Source organism: Podarcis erhardii (assembly GCF_964252035.2).
Source record: "Podarcis erhardii genome assembly, chromosome: 3".
Lineage (NCBI taxonomy): Eukaryota > Metazoa > Chordata > Lepidosauria > Squamata > Lacertidae > Podarcis > Podarcis erhardii.
Window position 1 is genome coordinate 58,551,812 of NC_138507.1, and position 21,458 is coordinate 58,573,269.

The 21,458-nt window shown below is 42.2% G+C and overlaps 1 protein-coding gene across 14 annotated transcripts in view; it reads right to left on the reverse strand.

The window, feature by feature from the left end:
* Positions 1 to 21,458, reverse strand: part of PTPRK (protein tyrosine phosphatase receptor type K) — a 341,149-nt gene that overhangs the window by 193,412 nt on the left and 126,279 nt on the right. The gene's annotated exons all lie outside the window — the stretch shown is intronic.

Genomic DNA, 21,458 nt, shown 5'->3' on the forward strand with positions numbered 1-21,458 from the left:
TAAATGCAGCATGGAAGGAAGATAAAAAAGTAGGGATGAATGAAAAAAAATCTAAATTTCAGATAGAAACAATTGAAATTAAATCCAAGTTATTATCCAAAATGTATAACATATTATTAGAATGGGACACCAAAGATGAAGAAATAAAGGAGGTCATGACAAAATGGGCAATGGATTTGGGATATAATATAGAATATGATAAGTGGTTGAAATTATGGACTAGTGGAATGAAATTCACGGCATGTGTCACACTCAGAGAAAATTTGGAAAAGATGATATATAGGTGGTACATCACACCGGCAAAATTAGGGAAAATGTATGAAACAGGAAATAAGGCCTGCTAGAAGTGTAAAATCAAAGAAGGCAATTTCTACCATATGTGGTGGGCATGCAAAGAAATGAAGAAATTTTGGGAACTTCTTTATAATGAGTTAAAAAAAATATTTAAATACACTTTCCCCAAAAGACCAGAGGCCTTCCTACTAGGAATAATTGGGGATGAAATTAAAAAAGAAGATAAGACATTATTCCAGTATGCTACAGTTGCAGCTAGAATATTAATTGCACAAAATTGGAAAAGTCCAAACACCCCAGCGATTAGAGATTGGCAAATAAAATTATTTGAATTTGTTGAATTAGCAAAAATGACACAAAAAATCAGAAACCAAAAAAATACAAAGTTTATTAGTGACTGGAATAAACTTATGGTATACATTGAAGGGAATTATAGAAACTTAAAAACTATAGCAGGTTTGATATAGATCTTACGATGTGTAAACCATTAACAATTATCAGCTGCAGGAAAAAGAAAGTATTTTTATTAAGAAGCCCGAAATCGGGAGGGATGGAGGTCAATAGGTGTGTAGGAAAGATTTAAATATTTAAAGATATAAAGATATAAAGATTTAAGTGCGAAGACGAAGAACTGTAACGGAAACTGATGTTATTTTTATGTTATGTTTAGATATCTCTTTTGAAATTGTTGATTTGTTTTCTCTTTTGGTTATCTAAGTGAAATTCAATAAAAAGAAATGAAAAAAGACAAACTCAAGTCTTTGCTTGATTGTTTTCCTTGTTTGTCTGTCTGAGATCCTCTATGCTAATCTGTCACAGATACCGTATTTTTCGCCCCATAGGACGCACTTTTTCCCCTCCAAAAATGAAGGGGAAATGTGTGTGCGTCCTATGGGGCGAATGCAGGCTTTCGCTGAAGCCTGGAGAGCGAGAGGCATCGGTGTGCACCAACCCCTCTCGCTCTCCAGGCTTCAGGAAGCTATCCACAAGCCTTGCAAGCCCGGCAGGAGTTGCCGCGGGCTCACAAGGCTTGCGGGCAGCAGCCTGCAGCCCCAGCGAGTGTCCACAAGCCTTGCGCGCCCGGCGGGAGGTACTGCCGAGCACGCAAGGCTTGGGGCAGCAGCCTGCCGCCCCAAGCACGGGGAGCCCTCCGGAGGGCTCCCCATGCTTCGGGCGAGTGTCCGCAAGCCTTGCGCCGGGCGCGAGGTCCTGCCGGGCGCGCAAGGCTTGGGGCGGCAGCCTGCCGCCCGAAGCACGGGGAGCCCTCCGGAGAGCTCCCCGTGCTTCGGGCGAGCGTTCGCAAGCCTTACATGCCCGGTGGGAGGTCCTGCCAGGCGCGCGAGGCTTGGGGCGGCAGCCTGCAGCCTGAAGCACATGGAGCCCTCCGGAGGGTGCCCTGTGCTTCGGGCAGGTGCGCGCAAGGCTTGGGGCGGCAGCCGCGGCTGGGGGGGGGAAATTTTTTTTATTCATTTCCCCCCCCAAAAAACGCAAGCTCTGGGGACAGCTGGGAGGCGCAGCGCGTCTTCCCGCTGTCCCCGGACCTGGTCTGAAGGTGGGCGGCGGGGAGAAGAGCGCTTCTCCCCGCTGCCGGCCCCACAAGCGCCTGGGGGGGAAATGTTTTTTTCCCCCTTTATTTCCCCCCCAAAAAACTTGGTGCGCCCTATGGGCCGGTGCGTCCTATGGGGCGAAAAATACGGTAATCATGAAAACATCATTATTACCACTTACTGCCAGAGCAAGAAGGGTTTATCATTTACCCTGGTGAGCCAGCAAAAGATTTCATTGCTCCTGCTGTGCTCCCCCCTCCACTATACCAATATTTATAGGTATTTATGAAATTCATCTGGAATCATCAGCATTCATATAGGACTGAATGTTGGACTTTCACTGTAGAATCTCCTTATTGTAAAGGTGTGCACATTTACTTATACATCTGTTTAAATTTATGGATGAACTTGCCCCATCAGAACTTGCCCCATGAGACCAACCAGGCAAAACCTATTGAGCCAGCCTGCAATTCAACAACAAACATGGCATTGCAGCAAAAGCAATGCGAAGCTTTGTCAGCGCAGCCCTGGTTGTAGTCTTCCAGCTTCAATCAAATACAATAATCTTTTGTATGACTGTTTCTGTTTGCATCCTAGTGGTTACAAGAAGAGGAAAAAATACTACAATACAAAAGGAAAATATTAGGCAGTGCCAGATGGATTTCATACACCAATAAACAAACTGACAATGCAATTTCCTTAACTTGCACGATTTAATTAAGAAAGCCACCAACATTTGTCAGTGTGAAAGAACCAATTAATTATTGCACATAAAGCAGAACTCTATATACAGTTTTTATAGATGGCTTGTTGCGTACAGAATACTCCTCCAGTGGCTACAAATAATGGCACGCTCCTGTGTAACTTAGAAGAAAAAGATTAAAAGGGGGGAATGCATAAAGGGCGTGCAATTCTGAGAAAAGCTACAAATCATACTGTGTGTTTGGCCTGCGTTTGACATATTTAAACTGATGTTATAAATGTTGTGGGTAGAACTGAGAATATTTTGCCTTGCACTTGCCACATTATACAAACACAGAGTGTTAGACTGCAACCTTTTTTAAAAAAAACCAAAACCCTACAACTGCTGTGCCAATCCATAAGCAAATTTCAGTAATATTCCAGAACAGGCCCGTTTGCACATTCATGTACAATCATTTGATTTCTCTACACTTGATGACTAGCAGCTGAACGTGCAATTGCGCTTTGAGGTGAATGTGAAGAGATGAGATATGAAATTTCTGCCTGAGATGCACATTGCATTCATGAATGCAAATAATCATTAAATGTTTCAATCATCAGCCTATGAATATGCATGTATGAATCAGTTCATTATCTCAGAGTGGGAAGAGACAGGCAGTGCGGTTGAAGATGGGGCAAGACAACCTGAAAAGAGCTTCCACTGTTAGTATGGATGGAACCCACAACCGCATTTAACTGAAATATAACTGAGATTCCATTGGGCTAGCTAAAGAGACAAAAGGACAATATCCACTCTTTTGCAGAGGACAATTCCACCCAGGTGCCCAATACTTGATTATATGTACCTTCTTGTAGATTCTGAACACAGAGCTTGATACTTCAGGGTCTGATTTGGGTTTGCCTATTGGCTTGAAGTATGGCAGGCATCCATCATCTGCCTACCACTCCCCTTCGCTCTGGAGAGCCAGTGTGGTGTAGTGGTTAAGAACGGTAGTCTCGTCATCTGGGAAACCGGGTTCGTATCTCCGCTCCTCCACATGCAGCTGCTGGGTAACCTTGGAACAGTCACACTTTTCTGAAGTCTCTCAGCCCCACTCACCTCACAGAGTGTTTGTTGGGGGGGGGGAGGGAAAGGAGAATGTTAGCCGCTTTGAGACTCCTTAAAGGGAGTGAAAGGCGGGATATCAAATCCAAACTCTTCTTCTTCTTCTTCTCCTTCTTCTTCTCCTTCTTCTTCTTCTTCTTCTTCTTCTTCTTCTTCTTCTTCTTCTTCTTCTCCTTCTCCTTCTCCTTCTCCTTCTTCTTCTTCTCCTTCTCCTTCTCCTTCTCCTTCTTCTTCTTCTTCTTCTCTGTCTCCTGTTTCACTTGCATGGAACAACTGGTTATCAAGTAGACCTGCTTGGAATATTAATTCCAACTGAGAGGTTGAACCTGCACCGCCCCTCCCCCCCAAAAAAAACCCAGTGTGGGCATGCTAAACCACAAACAAATGTTTATTTTAAAAGAACCATTTACAGTATAGTCGTACCTTGGAAGTCGAACGAAATCCATTCCGGAAGTCCATTCAACTTCCAAAATGTTCCGAAATCAAAGCGTGGTTTCTGAAAATAGTTCACAAACCGGAACAGTCACTTCCAGGTTTGCAGCGTTTGGGAGCCAAAATGTTCAAGAACTAAGCTGTTCAAAAACCAAGATACGACTATATCATCCAAGTTTTATTTGTGGGAGATCAGATGCCCCTGCCGTTGTTCTGAGCATGTTTTGAGTGTGCCCAAGTAATCTCCTCCAGTCGCTACAGGGGTAAAAGTAGTCAAATGCATAGGTAAGGAAAATACTCATATCAATATGACTGAAGGCACTGACTTTGCTACTAGGTTCACATTATGATTATCTCCTATTTGCATGCTGGAATTTTAGTTCCCCAATAGATGATGTTCTAATACTGTTATCCAATAACCTCAGAACCTCACCATCTACATGTTAGCCACATGGTCCACCTGATATGGCCCCCTTGTACAAAAATAAACCCTGAGAACCTTAAGTTTCAAAATAAAGCAAGTGGGTTTCCGCTATCCACAGTGATAAGAGTACTCCACTACTGACTGCTGTTTCCAGTCCAAGAAATAATAATAATGAATGAGCACAATTGGTGCTGCCCACTCTATACCTCTTCCCCTTTAGGATTATTTCTGCCTACTCTTTGCTTCCAATTCTTCAGCTGTGATTAATCCACAGAGAGACATTTCAACACATATCATGATTACTTAAGCTTTCTAAGAGCCTTTGCTGGAGGATCTTGTCAGAGGCTTTCTGAGAGCTTCAAGTACGTGGTATCAACTTACCCTAATCTACTTCTTTATTGACACTCTCCCCAAAGCCAGAAGATTATAAAGCCACGGTTTCCACTTACAAACCCTAGTTTGGTGTCCTTCTTAACAGGGCAAGTGTATCCATTCCACAACATCCATAACTATCATAGCTACGCTGTGCCTTTTCATCTTTTTTTTTCCTTCTTGAAAGATGTGTGTGTGTTTGTGTGTGTTTCAGTCTTCTAGTTCAGTATTATGTAAGCTGGCCTAAGGGTTAGTCCTGCTTATCCTTTGTGGTGCCTCGAAAGACGAAATTAATCCGTTCCGCGAGTCTCTTCGTCTAGCGGTTTTTTTGTCTTGCGAAGCAAGCCCATTGACGGCTTAGCGGCTTAGCGCTATTAGCGCTATTAGCGCCTTTTAGCAGCTTATCGGCTTAGCAGATAAGCGGCTTAGAAAAAGGGGGGGGAGGAAAAAAACCCCGCAGGAACTCGCAAGACATTTTCATCTTGCGAAGCAAGCCCATAGGAAATTCGTTTTGCGAAGCACCTCCAAAACGGAAAACCCTTTCGTTTAGCGGGTTTTCCGTCTTGCGAGGCATTCGTCTTGCAGGGCACCACTGTACGTCAGCAGTGCTCTCGGTGCATAGTGTACAACCTCATGAATAGATACACAAGGGACCCACTTAAGAATATTACAAGTATCACCTTAACTGTAGGAATGGTGTTCTGTTAGTTTCTTCTCAATTCCTCTGGCAGGGAGGCTGCCATTAAGAGATAAGACTACATACATACCAGAGATTAATTCAGAAAGCTAAACTTTTAGTTCTTTTCATACTTTTGGATAAATACTGTCTGATCCTAAAATCTGCCAATGGGGGATTTCCTCCCTGTGGAAATACTAGCTTCCAAAGAGGGATTTTCCTGAGAGCTGGCCCCATTAAATTATCAGCCTTCCCAGGTGATGCAATATGCCTCTGTGAAACAAACACAAACAAACAATTCCTGCAAGTTGGGTGCCAAGGCTGAGCCACTACAAGTGTGGCCTCTCTTTTAAAAAAAATTAAAAAAAATGAAATTACAATGACAGCCCCAGAAATCAGCAGACAGCTCCCTTTCTCCTGTCTGGGGGAGGAGAGGGGCATGAAGATCTCCCTTCCATATGTTCCACTTCTCTGTTTTACATATAAAAGAGAGTGAGTATGAGTGAGCATGCATTTTGTCTTTACGTGTGTGTATAAAAGAGGTGGGAGGGGATGCACACAAGGCCCTTTGAGGAGAGACACTGGCTTCCCAAACACACTTCCTTAAGTGGTCTCTCCAAGGATAAAGAAGCATGAATTTAGTATTATCCTTATCAGAATTTATATCCTGCCCTTCCACCCAAAGAAGCCCAGGGAAGCAAGCACCACAAATGATAACACCATTAGAAGATTTATAAACTTCTAAAATAATCTAAAAGCAATATCCAGTACAGATGCAGACTGGAAAGGGTCGCAACTTAGAAGGCTTGCTGGCAGAGGACATTCTTCAGTAGGTTCTGGAAAGACAACAGAGGCAGTGCCTGCCTAATATTTAATGGCAAGGAATTCAAAAGAGTAAGAGCTGCAGCACTAAAGGCACAGTTCCCATTGTGTGCATGAATCCCTCACTTGCAGAGTGCGGTGACTTATTTGGTATGTAATGGGTAAGACAATATTTTAGGTATCCTGGGCCTAAGCTGCACAGGGCACCAAAACCAGCACCTTGAACTTAGCTGGGAACCTAATTGCCCCTCCCTCACACAGCTATGTCCCACGCACTAATGTGTAAAAAGTGGGAAAGCCCTAGTAACATGGACAGCCTAATGTAACTCTGCTTATACTTTACAGCAGAAGAGCAACAATTGCACAGTATCTCAATCTATTGAACCATTGTTAAATGGCTCTGATGGAGCATACTAGCTTTCTGACTCTGAATATCCAGTCTGTTTTGCTTTGTACTATGGAGTACTTGGAAACAGAGGTCAGCTATTAGTGTCTGATACACAGAATAATGAGCGGACTGAAAAAAACTGTATCAAAGAGGAAAAAACATAATAAGTGATGAAAAGATGAAAGGGAGAAACCTCACAAACAAACCCAACAGATTTACAGAAGTCTTCTAAATAGTGACAGCCTGATTGAGGGCCAAAAGGTTTGTTCAACCAGAAAGACAGGGCTGCATTTTAAAAAGCATTCTGCTGTGACACATCACATAGGAGCAATTATTTTCACCATGTCAATATATGTATAGGCAACTTGGCACTGTGTCAACCCAGCTAACATGAACAACCCTGGTGAACTTTTCCAAGAGCAAAATCAATCAGGCAGCGTTCTGGAGAATTTCAGTGTAAAATAAGCAAAAGGCTTGTTTGTATTTATGCTCTGCTTTAAAATAATGTAGGAGTTTAGCACAAAGTGATGGTCATCATCAAAGTTAGGACCTTCAGACAAGGCATGATTTGCTGGTTCTGATCATCTCAGAGATTTTTTTATGAGCTTCTATCAGAGGGCAGTCCAACATGCAGCCCAAGGGCCATTTGTGACCCTCAAGGTCCCTTTTTGTGGGCCTTGGCAACATTTGACGTTGTGCTGCCTTCTCAAAGCCACGTAAGCAAGGTGCTGGGCTTTGGGAAGGAGGTGTGAGGGCAGGGTCCATGTCAAAGTACTCTTGCAGCCCACTTGGTATGAAAAGTTGGATCACCCTGTTCTATCATGTTGCCTTTTACTCATACAGTGGTACCTCTGGTTATGAACTTAATTCGGAGGTCCGTTCTTAACCTGAAACTATTCTTAACCTGAGGTACCACTTTAGCTAATGGGGCCTCCCGCTGCTGCTGTGCCGCGACTGTGTGATTTCTGTTCTCATCCTGAGGTAAAGTTCTTAACCTGAGGTACTACTTCCGGGTTAGTGGAGTCTGTGGTACCTCGAGGTGTTTGTAACCCGAGGTACCACTGTATTTATCTAAACTAAAAAGTTCCAAATGGTTACAGAATTTGGGACTTTTCAGTTTAGAGAAAAGGCAAGTGAGGGGCAATATGACAGAGGTTTATAAAATCACGCATGGCATGGAGAAAGGGGATAGAGAAAAGTTTTCTACTTCTCCTGTAACACTAGAACTCATGGACATCCAATGAAGCTTAATGTTGGAAGACTCAGAACAGATAAAAGAAAGAACTTATTTACACAGGGCAGAGTTAAACTATGGAACTTGCTCCCACAGGAGGCAGTGGTGACCACCAACCTAGATGGCTTTAAAGAGGATTAGACAAATTGATGGAGGATTAGGCTATTGATGGCTACTAGCCATAAAGGCTATGTTCTGCCTCCACAGCAGGAGGCGGCAATGCTTCCGAATACCACTTGCTGGAGAGCACAGGAGGGGAAAGTGCTCATGTGCTCAGATCCTGCTTATGGGTTTCCTACAGGCATCTGGTTGACCACTGTGAGGACAGGCCGCTGGACTAGATGGGTCATTGGACTGATTGAGCAGGTTTTTCCTATGTGCTCATGCTTGCTCTGAATAAGGTTACCTTCTTCCTTTTGAATCACTTCCACAGCTTGGGGACATTGCCAGAACCAGACCTTACTTTAGATTCCCTGAGGAACATCTGTGACATCAGTTGGCTTTCACCAGCAGAGGTGGCCATCCCAGACAGAGATATAGCTTAGCTGCGGTTTGAATCCCCGTGACGGGGTGAGCTGAGCTCCTGTTGTTCAGTCCCTGCTCCTGCCAACCTAGCAGTTCGAAAGCACATCAAAGTGCAAGTAGATAAATAGGTACCACTCCAGCGGGAAGGTAAATGGCGTTTCCGTGTGCTGCTCTGGTTCACCAGAAGTGGCTTAGTCATGCTGGCCACATGACCCGGAAGCTGTCTGCGGGCAAACACCAGCTCCCTCGGCCTATAGAGCGAGATGAACGCGCAACCCCAGAGTCGGTCACGACTGGACCTAATGGTCAGGGGTCCCTTTACCTTTACCTTACTGTTGCCCATCCAATTGTAATATCTAGATTTGATTACTGCAATATGTTTTTTACAATGGGATGCTTTGAAGACTAAGACTTGTAAAAACAGAGCACTTAAATGAAGATCAGTGCTTGGAGCTAGCCATAGGGGGGCGGGGGAATACCATGGTTTGAACAGACCAGCTGGCTTTCTGCTTCCAGGCATTCAAAATGCTAGGTTTTTAACCTTTTAAGCCCTTTAGGCTTAGGGTAGGGGTAGGCAAGCTAAGGACCATGAGCCACAAGTGGCCCACCGGGGTCATTTAACCAGCCCATGAGCTGCCCCCAAACCGAGCCACCTGATCGGTGAATCCCTGCGCACTGCGTTAAACCAACGCAGTGCGGCGCAGGGACTCACTTCCGCGGTGCTGAAAATCGCGTCTGCACATGTTCGGACATTGAAAATCACGTCTGCGCAGACTCAGACACTGGAAATCTTGTCTGTGCAGATGCAGACACCAGAAATCACGGCTACGTGTGCTGACACACACACACACACAATCCAGGCCATGGAGGGATCTCCGCTGGAGTGAACTGGCCCAGGCGAGGTAAACCTTGCCAACCCCTGGCTTAGGGGATCTGAGCGCTGAAGGACTGCAGTCAGATAAGAACCTGCCCAGCAATTATGATCCGCAGACTGCAACCCTATGCACACTGAGAGGATATCCCATTAAACAGACATGTGCAGAATTGCACTGTCAGAGACCCTTCACTGGGTGCACTGAAGTAGCAAATGGGGAAAGGCACATTTCCATGGTGAAGCCTTGCATATATGGTAGCCCTGTCCAGCAAGATCTGCCTGGTTTTTTCTTTGCTACAGCTTACATGTCAGGCTAAGACCTTTTTTAATATGCCTAAACACTCTTAATGAAAAGTGACATTGGTTTTCTCCACTGACCATCCAAACCTTTGCACTAATGGAACAATGGCACCGGATACTATCAAAAGTGCTGCAATATGGCACCTGTAACACGCAGGTCCAAAGTTTCTGAAGAGGAAAAAAGGAACATATTCACAGGGCAAGAGAGTAGGATTATAAAAATAATAGCAACTGGTTTCATATTAACAATTCAATTAACTTGAAGTATTCTTTTGTAATTTACAAGAATTTAAATTAAAAACAGTACAACTTGGTATTTGCCAAAACTCAGGAATAAATTAAGTCAAGCTCTTTTGGCAGGCCATTTCCTCATGCCTTGCAAAAAAAAAACAAAAAAAAACCTGGAGAGAAAAAACGATTCACTGCCAGTTAGCAAATCATGGCACACAACTGCTTAGCAACACATTATTAGAAACCAAACAAGACACCCAGTAAATACATATTTTTTAAAAGCTTTACTGAATCAGTGATTTGGTGGGATTGAAATAGAAAAGGTCCTGTGTTTTCAAAGGAAGGATGCTATTTAATCTTCAGAAGTCAAAGCAAGCTGGAGTGGGGTGTGTGTTGGTGTGTGTGTGTGTGTGTGTGTGACAAACCTGGCATTTGATCCCACTAGCAATATACCTGGATTATCACTCCTATGTTTTCTAGTCTTGGAATTACTTCTCAGAATGCCTCTCTATAGCTGCCACTACCTCCAGTGAGCCATTCATGTCTGCCAGCTTGAATTACAAATCAGTTTCCTGATCACCAGCATAGTTTTTATTATTATTAATAAAAATATTTATACACTGCCCCTCATGAAAGAATCTAGGTGGTACACAAGAACATGTGCAAATACAATAAAGCATATAATACCACAAAACAATACAAAATAACCATTGATATGAATGGCTCATCTTGAAAAAGTTAAAATGAAACTTTAGTGCCAGGTTATTGGCTCAGCACATAAAACATATCGCCACTCAGACAGGTGGGATGACCACACAAAGAGGATCCTTAGCCCTGTGTGAATGGGCTTGCTACCATAAAGCCAAATACAAGTGCAAATCAGCACATAATACTCAAGTTCTTAACTCTCATGCTACGATTTGTGTCTCTGCTCTGAACTTACCCTTGTCACTTATTCAATCTTAATTTATAGATCTTTTATTTCATGTATTTTGGTCATATGGAGGTGGTGTGTGTGCGTTTTTTTAAAAAAGATCAATAGCCATTTTGAAAGTTGCTATAATTTCTCCATGGGATATATTTTTTTCTAATGACTAATGTACCTTTTCTGCAAACAACAACATCCACTCCCAGCAATTATTTGTATTATGACATAGAATTTCCCAAAGGCAAAATTATTTGTATGCTACACAAGTCGTCATCCCCCATTCCTATCCCCCCCACTTACTAATAATTGGAACCTTGGTATATTTGCTACTTCACACACAGGACTAGAAGTGACAAGATACAGAAAAAAGAAGAAGTTTTACTATACTTTTAATGAAGATTTGGAAAAATTTGTGGATCAAACCATGATTAGCTGTCTAGGCGGCATCAGTGACTTTACTGCCTAAGTCAAAAGGGAAGGCGAGATTTAGAAGCTATTTTCTGATACGGGTGACAAGCTGAATAGCTGGAAATTCCTGGTAAGATCTCAACTGGATGGTGATAAATTTTTTGGTCTGGGCTCTCAGCCCACATCTTATTTACAGTTTACTGCTGTAGAACTGGAGTGGGGTGGGGGCGAGGAATACTTTCAAAAAGAAAAAAACCAATGAAGTCTACAATCCTTCAACTTGAAAGTCTATTATTTGAGAAGTTTTCTCAGTCTTCTACAAAGGAAAAAAGAGGAATATATATATAAAGAGGCAAAGGGTGGGAATCATCTAATTAGTCCCACTAGGGGAAGCCCACAGAAAGCCTTCTGGTCGTGCAACCTCCATGTCCCCTCAAATTGGGTATAGCAGATTACCAAGCTGTAGCCAACCATCATGAAACTTTCCCCATCTAGTGCCCTCCAAATGGCTTGGATTACAACTCCCATCAATCCCAGTCAGCAAGGCCAATGTTCAGGGATGATAAGAGCTGTAGTCCAACAACCTCTGAATGATGCCATACTGGAGAAGGCTATGCTACAGCATGACAAAATAACCCAGACTATCCTCACAATAAGCCAAACCCAAAGTAGCTGCAGGGAAAGGATTAAGGTGGCATTTATCACCTTCCTGGTTCAGCCAGCTGCCCCCTCCCTGCTAGTTTTTATCAGCCAAGAGGGGCAAGGGTCCAGAGTGTAAGTGGCTGCCCTGACCAGTCTAAGCACTTTGTCCACATTCTAGAGCCTTACTCATTTATCTGGAATATCACAGAAAAGCTTGTGGTTCTCTGGAGTGAGATAACGTGGCCAGAGTCTCACTTCTAGGAGACCTTGCACTTGAAAGGTCATGGTTAATTTTGTGCTAACAGCTCTGTGAGCCTTTATTCATTTGAATAAAAGTGCCGTACAGTTGTATTTCCTTGTTATAAAGATATGTTTACTCTTGAAACCAACTGTATACAATTATTTTGAGAGGGGTGTCTCAGCACTATTGTATCATAATTCCAAAAAGCCAATAAAAGACTGGTTTTCAATAAAGCTGTTAGGTTATTGACTTGCTTCCTGAACTCGAACAGAATTACAAACATCTGACATATGCACCATGCCCCCGAACAAAAATAAGATGTTGCTAACCCTACACATAATGATGCATTATACTTCATTGTGTGTGTGATTAAACAGCTCACACCTTTAAAGTCTTTTTCATGCACCTGATGAAACAGTCTGTTATCCATAAAATGTCATGACATAAATATCCAGTTAAGGCCAGATGGAGTTGCAGTTCTTCCCCTGTGGTGTGATCTCCAGCTGCTTGAGAATGTCAGCAAATGAAATGACCCATGAGTAGGGCCAACTGCAAGGTTACTGTCTATCCTCAAAGAGAAAGGACAGTGATTGGGTTAGAGAAAACCATGCTTTCATGCTCATGTTGTGCTGTGGAATCACACCCTAGAAAAGCACCCTTGGTGCACCTATGAAGCATCTATGAAGGGTTTCATCTAAAGAGCCTCAGCCCTTCTGATCTTTTAATCCATCTCAGGTTGAAGTTGGCTATGTCGACAGAATCAAAATAAATGATTCCAATAAGGCAATAAGCAGCAAAACAGATTGGGAGGGGCACTGTGCATCTGGTGATACGATTGCTCCTTGTATCTTTTCTAAAGAGGCAGCAAGCAACACAGCTTGCGCTTGACCTGTTAGGACTGTTTGATCTCAGGACACAGCTGCAGGTAATTAACTGGCCTGTGAGAGCTGATCGAATGAATGAGTGCACCCAGAGAGAAACCTGGAAGCTGCTCACATCTGAGCAGCAGGGTAATTAGTTACACAGTTAGGGATGCGCCCGAAGACCTTTAATGGGTCAGGCAAATCCTGCCACACTGCAGCAACTTTGTACAACCCTTGGCAATATTCCTCAAGGACACAGAGAACAAATGGATAACTTGGAGCCCACCAAGCCTTGATTTAGCGCCAGAGGAAGATAGAAGGACAGTGTACAGTCCAAGGATGCCAATGATGTGTTTGCTGCTCTTCAGCCTATTGCTCTACAAACTTGCCCTACTTTGGTTATAGATAGCTATCAGAAATTAATCAATTCCATCTTAACAATTGGGAAGTTAAAGGACCATCGGTGTTAGAAACTGAGATGTGAAAGCTAGCAGATAAATGGCACCTTAAGCCTAGGTTATGGGCACTACAATGGAATGTCTAGGCGCACTTTTCAAAATAACAAAAATACAAAGCTGGAAATGAATAAACTGCAGCTAAAATATTAGGTTCATTTTTCACATGGTCTAGTCCTTCCCCTGCCCACCCCGCTAATATTCTTAAGAAGGTCTCTTCTCTAGTCTTCAGAGAGTAGCTGGAAAAGGTCCTCCTTTCCTTCCACTCAAAATCTTAGGCACAGCACTGCACCCAGAGCTCAGAAACTGCTCTTGCTAATGAAATTCCTTGCCACAAAATGTGCCTACAACAATGGGAGTTTCAAACACTGAGGACCATGTGGTTCACGGGTTTTTAAAGGATTATGCAGTGAGACTATTGAAGAAGTAGACCCAGCTGATCCTTGCAGTTTACAGAACACTATCAAATTGTGCCATATCAGGGTTATGTAACAGAGTAGAAAAGTAACAGTTCCATTCCTGAATAGTTTTAGAGCTATATACACCCCAATCAACATCTTTAAAATCATAAGCTATAGTTATATTAAACGGCAGTCACATTTGCATGGCATTCTTATATATATGATTTTTAGCTTTCATTCAGTATGTTTCTGAATCTAAAGCTACTATTTCCCAATACTCAGGAACAAAAAAATGTGGGAAGCACTACAATATTGTCTGAAAGCACCTGGGGAAAACCAAGAAGGACAGACTAAACCACTATCTGATAGCACCCATAGAAAACATTACTGTGATCTAATATGTATGGGATAACCAGTCTCATATAACTAGCATGCTTAAGTTTAATTAATGCACTAAAGAATTAATAGCATAGAGTGAACTGCCCTGCAGGGCTTAGTTCATGTTGGGAGGAAATGGTATTCTAGCCTATTGTTCAACCTCCAGCCTTCCTGAGAAGCTCAGGGTGTAAAGAGGTTTAAACTGGTCGCTCCAGCTGAGACCTCATGGCTCTCACAAGCCAATCTTCAGTTCCTATACTAAGATCTTTCACCACATTGTAACTAAAACAAGTTTTGCTGTACTGCCTGTGCAACTTTTTTCTGAATGGTGTATGAAAAAGCACATGAATCTGACCTTTGAATAATTTGTAAGTATACCATTTTAAACTTACCAAACAAGTGGTCTTTTTGTAGGCTAGGTGAAGAGGGAAACATGGGGTCTTCTCTGAGTTAGTCTTAGTTGGATGCTTTCCATTAATAAACAATTTCTTCTTTAGTATGAATTCAATTGTCTTTGATTACACACACACTTAAAAAAAAAAAAACACCCACCCAAGGTCAATATAATTGCAAACAGTCCTGTGAATATTGCAAATGAAACAAAATTTTTAGTGGACAAGGTTTCTTCTTGGTGTTTGAACTTTTCCTTAAATAGCAGTGTAACATTATCTTAAAAGGAAAAAAATCATACTAGCCTCCTTTGGACAACCTCAATTGCAAAACTAATAGTTCTTGTTATCATTTCAGATAATTATATGCTTTCAAGTGTTCTGCTGCAGTCCCAGAACTGATACATCTGCCTTCCACAAAGAGCAAGCATCAGGCTAACTGTATGTGCCATATTTTTGTGTCACATTTCCCCCCTTCATTTTTTCCATTTACAGAGCCAACATTTTTGTGTAGCCCCCAAACGATGAAAATCCATATATGGAAGTAGCCTTTCCAATAGCGCAGAAAATGTTTTACGAGCAGTATTTATCTGTGTTCCCAATTTGCGGTACGGCATTCAGAGATGTTGGAATCATGTCACAATAACCAGAAAACTGGAGCGATGCAATGCATGCCATTCTCTTGAGCAGTCAATTGCAAAATCAGGGCATTCACTAAAGTGTTGAGGCATATGTTTCGGGCAATTTAAATGTACAGCAGTACAAAATGATGCCATTCCTGACCTTAATGGTCAGCACGATCACTAACGGTTTGTTTGATGAATGGAAGGCACCTTTGCTTATGGATGGACCCCCTTTCATGAATGGAAAACTCCTACCATTTATGGAAACAAAAACTTTGTAACATAGGAAACTGCTTCCTACTATGATCCTGAGTCAGATGAATTGGGGAGAATTCCAGGGCTGCATTTAGCTATGTGGACTGATTCCCCACCCTGCTGTTTAATTGAAAAAGAGAGCACAACCTGAGCTCATGGCTGACTATTGCAGTTTCACAAAGCACTGCTCCATTCTCCATCATAACTAAACAGATGAATTGCTTTGAGGTGTCAGAGGATGTGGCACAATATATCAACACATGAAAGTTGGTTGTTGTTTTTTAATGAACAAACAGGAATTTGTCACTGAAAATCATAATCTTCTCCGCAATCAAGCACATTCTCTCATTATTAATATTTGCTTATCTCTAGCCACTCCACATTGGAATGCTAAACGTGTCAAACTTTTTTGTTTATTGATCCTTCCAAATGGATAAAATCCCTCATGGAAGAAGTTCACGAAAAGGTGACCTTATGAATGAAGGCCCCTCTGTTCAGAGCCACCTCATTTGCAAAAGCAAAGGGAGGACTACAAAACAGCATGGACTCAATATGCTGCAGATGGGTTATTTTCGAAAAGGGGCCAAAAGAGACCAAATGATTGACAAGGAACTTGGAAATAAAACCACTTGTGTTGCATTTTGAAAAGAAAGACACTGCTTGGTAGTTGCTGTGCAAATCTTCCAGAGGCAACAAAGTACTTATTAAAAGATCTTTTGAGAGAATGTAAGGTCATTCTCTCCCCATTTCTGACCTCAATATAAATATATGGATTGGGGACAGGGAATTCCTTAAAAGCATTTATTATTACATTTAGCATTTATATAGCACTTCAAAATGTCTCTTAAAAGTGTTTCACATCCACTACTTTGCTTTACAAATTCCTTGTAAAGCAGGTTAGCATATTCTGAAGATGGGGTGCCAAGGGTGGTATCGAACTGACACATCCCATTACTGCAAGGATTTTTCCTTGTGGAGTGGAACTCCCCCCCCCCCAACTTTCCCTGTACCCTTCAAATCTGTACCAGGAAGCCTCAGATCAGATATGGGAATACATCGTGGAGGAAAAGGAAATCCTTAGGCAGGCAGGAGACTTACTTAGCTCTACTTTGGATACAACCCCAAGGCTAACCAGGCATGTGATTTACAAGTATTTAAGGCTACCCAGTGTGTTCGTGGCAGAAGTGACATTGATATTGGGGACTTTCTCTGATTCTTAGTTTAGTTCCTTGGCACTAAACCTGAGTCTGGACCTCCAAAGAAGACAAGGATCCAGTTGACAAGGGTCTGGGCTGCAAGTAGGGATTGATGAATGTGTCAACTTCAGTTTCTCTAAGTGGCTCATTTTTCGAATCTTAAGTCCAAGTTTTCCACATCAGTTTGCATTTAGGGGCGTTGTTTTTTCATTTTTTGCTCATGAAAAATAGCTAGCACTTTGGTGCACACTGATCCTTCTACACATATTTTTGCAATCAGTTTTGCCTAGCGAAACACATTTTACATGCTTTATTTCATCTTATGGCTAGAGAACAGTTTTTAAAAAATTGGAGAAATGTGTTCCATTAAGAATGGAGTGAAACAATATACAGTGATACCTCAGGTTAAGTACTTAATTCGTTCCAGAGGTCCGTTCTTAACCTGAAACTGTTCTTAACCTGAAGCACCGCTTTAGCTAATGGGGCTTCCTGCTGCTGCCGCACCCGAGGTAATATTTCTGGGTTAGCGGAGTCTGTAACCTGAAGCGTATGTAACCCAAGGTACCACTGTACTACTATGGGAGTAGACGTAGTTTATGACATTGTTTGAGACCAAAAATCATCAAAGTGACAATGGTGTTGTTGAAGTTTTATAAACTCACTAATGAGTTTGCTGGAATCAAGTTACATTGGCACTCAAGTCCAATCATTGGCACTCAAGTCCAATCAACTCTATTTTTTTTCCTGAGAATAATTCACAGTGCAGGCCTTAACTTATAAAACAGTGAATTGGTTGCTTCAATATATCAAACAGACAACCCTTTTCCTATCTAGCATTGCTCTCTCTTTTAACGTCTACCAAGCACATTCTCCTGACTGCACCATGCGTAAGCTGATGAGAGAGGTGAGTCAAAGAGTTGCTATGGAACTTAAGCCTTTTTCAGCACCTTATTGTATTCATTTATTTCATAAGAGTCATATACCACTTGATTTTTTAAAAACAACAACAACAACAAGCCTGAAAAACAAACAAACCTCAAAGTGGTTTACATATTCTTCAAATGCTACATGAATTTCTCACACCTGACTTGTACAGACTTGATGGTGAGATTAAACAGTGTGGAGACATTTTAATCAGTTATCATTTGTGTTGGTTTCTTACATTTTGATTAATGTTCTAGTCCATCCCTCCCCCCCCCCCCGCCGCACGCGCCATAACACCACTCCCAAGTCCTCAGGGTAGATAGAGTACTGGTATTGCTGCCATGGTTCCTCCATTCAGCCAGGGGCAGCGACCCAATTCAACCAAGGAAGGTGGAGGAGGAGGAGAATCATATAAACTGAGCACACAATTTAACTTTTACACAGATCTTCATGCCACTCCACCATCATCATGCTATTTCAGCACAAAGGTTTCCTCCCTCTCTCAGAACACTAGAGCTCAAGGACTGCCAACGAAGCTCAATGGTAGAGGATTCAGGACAGACAGACAGAAGAAAGTACTGCTTCATGCAATGCATGGTTAAACTATGGAACTAGCTCCCACTGCAGGCAGTGGTGGCCACCAGCCTAGATGGTTTAAAAAGAGGATTAGACAAATTCATGGAGAATAAGGCTATTGATAGAGTACACAGTTAAACTACAGGATTTGCTCCCACAGGAGGCAGTGATGGTCACCAACTTGGATGGCTTTAGAGGGGGAATTAGAAAAAATTAAGGACAAAAAGGCAATCAATGGCTACCTATTAGCCATGATGCCTTATGGTCTGTATCTATGGTTGGAGGCAATATGCTTCTGAATTCCAGGGGCTGGAAACTGCAGAGAGAGCAGCTCAGATCCTTCTTCCATCAAGCATCTGGTTGGCTACTGTGAGACCAGGATGCTGGACTCGACAGACCACTGGCCTGATCTTATGTTTAGTGTTCTCGAGCTGAACAGATGGACTAAAGCCCCATCTAAATAAACTGGCATGCCTGACACTGGACAATACCTCTGTTCTTTTTTACGAGAGACCTGACCCTCATCTGATAGCTGAGAATCTGTGGTGCTAATAAATTAAACAAAGATTAAATCTAGCTGCCTTATTTGTCTCTCAACACTACACAGGCTGCCACCTTACACTCTGAGTCATCTGCTTCCAAGGACAGGCGTACCAAACTCCACTATGCCCAAGTGGGGCAGCAAATTCCCAGAACTCACTTCAATCTTTCCCAGCAGGATCAATGCCTATTAAGTGATGCTGATAAAAGCAAACACTGCCAGATGATTACAAGGCATTCACATATGTGCCAGTTTCAAAGCAATTATTTCCAAGCGCGCGAGCACACACACACAAATAAAATTAAAATGTTTTCCTCTTTTTTCCCCTGATGGCAGTCACATACCAGCTACAAGTTAAACATTCTATTACTTGAGTTAATCATTCAGAGGAACATTCAGAGGGAAATGACAGCATAACCTTGGTGGTAGTGACAATCTCACATCCTACCTGCCTGCATAGGGGTCTTGGCTTACCTGTGCAATTATATACCTTCCTTGAGATTAATTTAAAGGATAGTATGCATGCACATATTTCTATGTGTGCTTTATTTACCCAAGGCTCTATAACATGGAACATGTATGTATGACTTGGGCCTGTGTTACGCATTACAGCACAGCTCTTGAAAAGCAAATTCACGGCTGTCAATCCCATCTTAAAATGCGTGTGGCATTCAGCTAGTGTTTGCTAAACTCTCTACAGGGGCGAACATGCAGCCAGCAGAGTTACTGAACTGGAGCATTGTCACAGAGAATTGCAGCTGAACAAAGGAGACATTCATGCCATGCTCTTTAGTTGTAACGCAACATTAAAACTAGGATTGGGGGGGAAACGTGCACACAGAAATCAGTGCTTTTTAAGCAGCTGTGTTGCCCTCATGCCCTTAAAGGAAGCCCTTACAAAAGGAAACACACACACAAAAAAGGCTCAGTGTTCAAAGACAGAGAAAACAATTCACACTGACGGGCTCTCTCCACTCATGAAATTGTACAAGATTATACAGCTTCCAACTATACTCCATTAGATGGCATTTAGAATGAGATACAACTGACTATAATAGAGAGCTTGTGTAAACAAGAGCTTCCAACCTCCTCCTCTTTTGATGGGGAGAAATGGAGGAGATTTAATTTTCCCTTAGTATTCACTTTGCTGTGTGTGTTTAAACAAAGCCTCAAATGGCAAGGGATAGAGGAAGGAGAGCTCTTGTGTAGCACAGCTTCCTTCAGGGCCCTTTCCAACTCTACAATTCCATGATTCTGTTTATTAAATATCTATATCGCCCTCCATCCGAGGATCACAGGATGGTTTACAATATAGAAACACAAAAGTACAAAGCATAGTAACTGACAAAAACAATGGGACTAAGATCAGCATAGCATTTGCAAGATCCAGCGACCTTTCACTTCCCCAACATGGGATAAAACCTGTAACAGTCTTGGGGCTGGTATAGTTCTCTTCACTCCTGTTAAACGAATGGGGGGGGGGAGTGAAAAATGAGGAGGAGGAATGTGCCCCACCACCTTCTGGCCTAGCAATCAAAAGTCCAGCAGGGTGTAGCAAGGGTTTATTTCATATATTTACATTTATAAAAGACTATTAGAAGTGCTTTTTTTCAGAAAAAATGTTTAGGGGTACTCTCATTTTGACTCAAGAAAATCACCATTTTATAGTTCAAATCGATAAAAATAAAAACAGTAAATGGACAAAAGTACAAAGATTCACAAAATGTTTAGGGGTATGAATACGCCTGTGTCCCCCCAGAAAACAAACACACTGACTATTAGTATAACATCTGGGTGACTAAGAACTTCCATCCTCACATGTCTCTACTTGAGAACACTTTTACTTATCATGAACTGTATTGTTTCCTATCCACAGCTCCTTCCTACTAATTAACACGGTACCAAGAACACACCATGTAGAAATGCAAACCACTTTAAGAAGATGGGATCCCAGGAGCTTTACATGAATGAAATGAAAATGTTAATTCATATGGTTCAAGGGTCCTGTGAATTTCACAAGGGGGAAAACTGTGAGACAGATATTCACATATAGATACTGTGTGTGTGCATATAGATACTGTGTGTGTGTTCTGTCCTCTTCCCTGCCTCTCTGATCTCAAATGTCCCCTCTTGAAAATAGAAAGGAGGCTATCTGTCTCCTGTTATACACCTTTGTGGGGCAGTAGTTAGAGTGCTGGACTGGAATCTAGAAAACCTGGGTTCAAACCCACATTTAGCCATTAAGCTTACCAAGTGCCCTTGGGTCAGCAACATCCCTGTTTAACTTACTGCACAGAGTTGTTGCAAGGATAAAATGGAGGGTGGAACCATGTGTGTGAGAGAGGGGGGGAGGGGGGACAGAGTTTTAATGTGGGTGTCAGCTGTTATTGGAATTCAGTTTGTGTTCTCTTGGCACTGAATGTTTCTGCAGTGTAGGATATTCAGATCCCTGATGATAATAATAGCAGAAGAGAACAAAGAGATGGGTGGCTTATAAGATTAGGATGAAGAAGGCCACTCTGGACACAGTGTTGGAAGAAAGACACAGAAAATCTGTTGTGTCTGTGTAGAGTAGCAACACCGGGTGAAATAGGAGAAGGGATAGTTAAGGCACAGTATCACAGATTCCTTACATGAAGAGGCTGGGTGCTTAAAATTAGATGCACCAGAATGCTGCCTACTAGGAAACTAGGTAAATAATAATTGGCCAGA